Here is a 6,642-nt window from a genome sequence, read left to right as displayed (position 1 = left end):
TTAACATCTGTCATAATTCGTTAACAGGGACAATAGATGCTGGGTAGGAATTCGCTTCCGTTAAAAATGTTTACGTTATGTAATTTAAAGTTGATACTTGCTAACTGATACTGTCTAAAATCGAGGTATATCACTCTCTGTATGTCTAGCTAGGAATGGTTGTTGGTTTCCGTCAGTCACGAAATCTTTGCTTAGTTTGCTTTACCTGGTTTTGAATCCATATGCAGAACGAGACGGTTCGTCGTGTCATTTGAAGTTCATAAATATTCTCAGCTAGCTGCTCCTGAATAACTTAAATTTTTAATGTCATTTTGCCTTAAATAATAAGAACAGTATGTTACTTTGATGAGGAAATCATTAATACGACGAACTTACTACGTGCATTTCCTATCTCACGTAATAATGAGAGTGGTATCATTTCAGTTATGTCATTTATTGTAATAATGCTCACAGAGCTTACAAGCCTTAAGGACAGTCTTATCTGTGATAAAGTGTTCCCTGATATTTTTAGTATCGTGATATTACTTTACATCTTGAGTCATTGCAGTAGAGAGCAGTGTTTTCTAGTGGTGACTTGTTGGAACCATTTTCAATAGTCAAACGACTGTACCGAGGAGCGATTAGAGGACCTGCCAGACAGCTGCGTACTGGGGGTTGCATGCGAATCAGGCGAAATGCAATTCAGATCTTTCGGATACTTTTGAGCACGACTGTTCACGGAAATGCTAGTGACGGAATGGATTAGAATGTACTCTCCTGTTCTGGAAAAAAAAAAAAACGGACACCTTGAACGGATAGAGACAGGACTTTCATATTCGCAGGACATGAACATAAGTATATTCTGCAAAAATGATTAGAATTTCAGTCACCTTGGTTCAGCATGTATCCTGTTGCCTTGGGCATTGATAACTAACTCTATGCTTGGTGGAATCGATACTTATAAGGGGCACATGGTGTCCTTTGGTATAGCTATCCATGCTGCACTGACCTCGTTCCAAAGTTCATCTTTGGCGGTTAGCACTGGGTAACAGCACAACACCTGTTGTTTCTCCGTTTCCCACGCATTTTCGACTGGCGAAAAATCTGGTCATCGGTTGGGCCAGAGCAAAAGGCTGACATCTTGTGACACGAAGAAGGCACGTGTTCGTGCAGCAACACGTTGTCGTACATTGTCTTGCTGAAAAATGGCGTCTTGGGCGTGGCTATGGGTCGGAGGATACCATTCACGTAGGTCACACTGGTCACAGTGCCCGGGACATACATCAACTGTGATTTGAGGTTGTACCCAATAGCTCTCCACACCATAAGGCCTCGAGCTGCTGCTATATGTCTTGTATGTGATGTCGTTCCCCTTGCCAGTACTGAACCAATACGCGGCCATCATTTTCAAGCAAACAGAACCTCGATTCGTCCAAAAGCACTATCTGTTGGCATTCCTGTCTCCAGTGACGTCGTTAGTAGTAGGGAGATGGGGTCCCAAGCACAGTTTTGATGTCAAATTGATATGCAAATTGATCAATTAATTACGCCCACCCCCACCCTCACTCCACCCCTGGATGATGTCATGTGCTTGCCTCAGCCGGACGTGGGTACCCGCCCTCTCCCCCAACCATTGCCCCTTATCCTATTGGCGGGAATTTCGAATTTTGTCGGTAATTCTGAATTTTCACGGTAAAATCAAATTTTCGCTGTGAAATTCAATTGTCAATTCAGATGTCGTAATATTTAAGGACAGTGTTCAAAATTGTTTATAAAACGGGTATAGGTGATAGAAATCGAAAAAAATTTCAGAGAACGGGAAAATGGGGGATTATGCACTGCAGAGGACATAATTTGCATTTCTTAGGACAGGGATATTCTTATTTACCTTCCGATCGTATCGTATACTGCAGTCACTCCGGCAGGTGCTGCACACGTATTTAATATGCGGCACGCCATACAGCGCATTCATAACTGTCCGGAGAGGGGTCTCACTCACATGGTGGTCTGCTATGAAATGAGCAGTCCCGCACCACACCACACACACTGCTTGGTGCAGTATCTGGTAGCCCACAGTGGAACCACAGCAGCCACCCTCCAGGCTGGACAGCCAGACCACAGTTGCCTCGGGTGTTGTTACTGGATCACATACTCTGGACCTGCATTCCACCTTCCCCCACTAACAACTTCCTCACAGTCTGCTACCGCTCAGCACCACAGGAGTGGACGGGGCTTTCAACAGCCGACCAGCAGTCAAAGAGAAATTGGCAGAGAACTATAATGAGAGCCTCCATTCCATAGGTGTGCAGTGGTGGCATCTGCCACGAAAAATAGAGTTGATTTCGAAGGTTAGCATCTTCCTCCCACTGCTGTGCCCTAGCAAACACCAACATGTATTTCAAGGGATGCAGTTGACGTTGGAAGTGCCACGCTATCTATTTGTCCCAGAACGAACAAACGGTGATTTTCTAAAGATAGTAGCTACATCCAATTTTCCAGCCACATGCAGCCACTTGACAACAAACAAAAGGATGTTTTCGAAAGTTCTCTCTATTTGTTTGTCGCGGAATTTTTGTCTCCCTCATAGGAGGGTTCTGTTTCTCAGTCACCTGCACCAAGCCTCTTTCAGCCTACCTGAAGAAAAAGGAGGCAAGTTATAAGGTATGGCGTTCTGATTTCCAATTAGTCCTCTGCAAAAAGAGGGAAGAGTCTGAAGGTATATAAAGCCCAACCTCCACCTCAACTATCATCAGTCTTTACAGTGCCTAGTAGTGTCTGTTTGCGTCTCACAATATGAAATGGCCAGCGAGTAGCGATACCAGTGGCAGTGGTGTTGGGAAACGGTGAAGCTTAGGGTAATTGTCATGTAAGTGTTTATGAAGAAATTATGAGATCAAACTGCGAAAGGTATAAAATTTCGTTGCGGAGTATACAGTTTTTTCGGGATTGTGACACATTTTCGTAACAAGTGGTTATGAAAACTCATTTTTTTTTTTGCTATTGCAGCATTCATTCCAGAATTTCTGGCTGAATTAGAGCATCAGCTGGAGGCTGAAAGTCGCCAGCAGCAGCAAGCTGAAGAGATTGTGATATCATCATGTAAGCACATGTCAAAATTCTGCATGTGATAGTTTAGATGTTCAGCAAACATCTCTTAAAAGTATTCAGATCGTAACAAGTGCTTATAAATTTCTATTTCTGCATGGTGTTTGATATATTCAAATCATAACAAGTGTTTATAAAATTTTTGATCTCGCTGTTGTAGCATTAGAGTGGCATCTCATCGACCTTGACCAGCTGCTGGAGGTCGAAATGCAGCAAGAACATATGTATATTTGTAATACATTGCTGTTAGACATTTTTTCATCACATACAATTGTGTGAGGCATATACTCTCCATTGTTGAAGAACTTGCTACGGCGTAAGAGGAGGATCAATCTAGCATGGGGGAGTCATAACTTCCGCCTGGTACTAACTTTTTATTTTTTTTCATAGTTATGTATAATCAATACCTCGCTGTAGGCAAATACAGTACCAGTTTTGTTGTTGTTGTTTCTTCTAATGAGTATCTTGTTTTAGACGACTCCCCTGAGATGGATCGGTGGCTCCACAACAACAGTTCTGGAGAGGGTGAGATACCAGAGTGGGTGCATGAGATGGTGGCTGCTGAAAGGTAGTGCCACCTCGCCCTTTTGGATGAGGGGGAGGAAATATTTGATTGGGTGGGAGAACTAGCAGGAAGATCGACTGAACTGGTTAATCCTGGTACCCAGAATGTAAAAGGTGATTATAATGGAACCATCATTGTTACAGCATATAATAGTTATTCTGTAGTGCTGATGTACTTAATTGTTGTTATTTGTTTACAGCATATATTAAGAAAATCTTGAGCATTCTACTTAATTTTTTCCCATTGTTGGTATGTTACAGAGGTGCCACCAACACCGCCACCACAACAGCTTGCTGTGGCATGGACGCCTAGAGCAATGGTTGTGGGGCGAGGCATCAAACACAGCGACGTGCATCACGATGCAAAGTGCTGCTCGTGGCTGCACAAGACGCAGTGGAAGTAGCTGCGGCTGCTGTAGCGCCGGCTCCTGACCATCGCATACCCTCTGGCGTCTGTAGGTAGTTCAGTGACAGCAACGAGCTCCTATTTTCCAGGCTGGCGATGGTGAAGGCTCCAGCATGCAGCAGCATCAGGGAGCACCCTCTCTACAGCCTGTGTGCAATTACAAGAGCCATCTCCTCCTACTCCAGACCTGACTGTTCGCCCTCGCCGGCAGTGAAAGGTATATATGCCTCGACACATACCCCTCACCGCAGAAAGCATGTCCTGCCCATTGCCATCATCCACTGGGTGGACGCAGTCGGCTCCTAGTTGTAATGTTAATAATAATGAACCTTTGGCTCGCAGTAGTGCTCTCTCCCATCCTGATACTGAAGGACATCAGATTAACAACATCACGACCCTTGCAGAAAACTTGGCGGTTGCCAGGGCCTTTGAGGTGCATATCTCGTTCACTACAAATGAGAATCTGGCTGGGGAGCAGTACTCTGCTGTGAGTTCGCTCAGCCCCCCATCCCCCCCAAGCAGCATGGTGCTGCTGAGGAGAAAAGCTTGCACTACATGTATGGTGATAATGGCGTTATATCTCGGAGTGCATCAATCACCGAGAGGTGTCGTGAATTCACCTTGGGTGCTATACTGACCCAGTATTCTGAGATGGAAGTAAGAGGAGTTAGCTAAAGCACTCAGCCAAATAACACACCTCGACAACCATATTAATGTCTATGATCCATTAAAAGGAGGTTCGAGTAATGTTAAACTCCCTGAGGATATTAAGAACAGGCAGACTTGTATTAATGTTCAAAATGAAAAGGATATGCTTGTTTTGCAAGATTAGTTCTGGCTTGTGAAAGAAATTACACAAAAAATCCGCAGCGCGCATCTCGATACAGAATAGGTCTTAACATTTGTGGATGTTATAACTTTGACGGTATCAAGTTCCCCACAAAGATTCAGAGCATGCCAAAATTCGAAGCACAAAATCCTGGAATAGCAGTTCACGTTTATGGCCTGAGGAAGCAGAAAAGCAAGCCAGATGAGCAGGATCACTCCATTTTTCGAAATATACAGGTGTGCGTGATACTCATGTAAACACTCTGCTCTTCTCTGAAGGTGATAATCAGTATGGTATTTGGATCAAAGACATGTCCCGCCTCCTTAAGTCCTAACTCAATAAACAAGTGTAAACAGCACATTTGCTTCAGGTGTCTAAAACGTTTTCGGAAGAAAAGTGTTTAAAAAGACATAGGAGGGACTGTAAACCCAAAGAACTAGTGGATGTTGTTATGCCTTCAGAAGAAAACAAATTCATTAAATTAAAGAATGCTCACCACCAGGAAGGATGTCTGTTTGTTGTATACGCAGACTTCAAATGTCTCCTTGCACCTATCACCCACTGTGAAGAAAACTCCTTAACCTCACATACCAGTTTCATGCATAAATATGTACAGTACGCGACAGGGTACCAAATTGCATGCTCATATGATTCAAGTCTTAACTGCTATGAATCTTATACCAGGAATAATCCTACAGTTTGGTAGCTCATTGAACTTGGAGAACTCTCATGGGATGTTGATAGGCTTTACAGCACCAACATCCCTATGACTGAATAGGTGGAGGAAAAAAAATTATACAATGATGTGGTTAACTGTCATATTCGTGGGCTGTCATTAGATAGAAAAGCTGAAACTCCCCATAGAAATCACTGTCATCTTACGGGGAAGTTCCGCGGTGCAGCTCAAAATACATACAATTTGAAGCCTAAGTTACCAAGACACATACCCGTCATCTTCCGTAATTTAAGAGAGTATGGCACTCACTTTCTTATTGAGCAATTGGTTGATTTTGGATGAAAGAAAAATCGGGTCAGTGTCGTGCCTGAGAGTGCTGAGAATGAATGACGCTAAAAATTACGCCCCATTTCCTTGACACAGTACGTTTTATGCAGATGCCACTCCAGAAACTCGTTTAGACTCTACCTCAGGAGAATACGCATACCACCTGATCTGCATACCTCATGAGGAAAAGTTTCAGCTTGTGACTAGGAAAGGAGATTTCCCTTATGAGTATCTAGATAGAACGGCAAAAATCTACAAAATGGGGGTACCTGATATATCTGCATTTACCAATACTCTTATAGGCGATTCCATAACTAGGCAGATTGTGAGGATGTCGTAAATGTCTGGAGGAATTCCACAATCCCAATTTGGCTGAATATGCAAGGTTTCGTTTCTTTGAGCACGGGACCGTGAGGGACATTTCCAGTGTATCCAGAGACTTGCCAATACAAATAATCCATGTATGAGTATCGGATTAAATGCATCCCTCAATTCAAATCATATTCTACATTTGGATGTGAATAACTTATATGGGTATACCTTGATGCAACCACTGCCGTTTGGTGGGTTTCAGTGATTGCCCAAAAACGAATCTGAGGGATTAGGTGGAAAATTAATGGGTGTGGCTACTGATTCTGATGCCAGGGGTGTGATGGAGGCAGACCTCATATACCCTGTTAGTACACATGAAATGACAGGCGACTTGCTGTCATGCGCAGAGCAACAAGTTCCGAAAGGATGCGCTATCCCTAAACT

Source organism: Schistocerca piceifrons, chromosome 3 (genome assembly GCF_021461385.2).
Source record: "Schistocerca piceifrons isolate TAMUIC-IGC-003096 chromosome 3, iqSchPice1.1, whole genome shotgun sequence".
In the NCBI taxonomy this organism is placed as follows: Eukaryota; Metazoa; Arthropoda; class Insecta; order Orthoptera; family Acrididae; genus Schistocerca; species Schistocerca piceifrons.
This window is presented reverse-complemented; position numbering follows the sequence as displayed.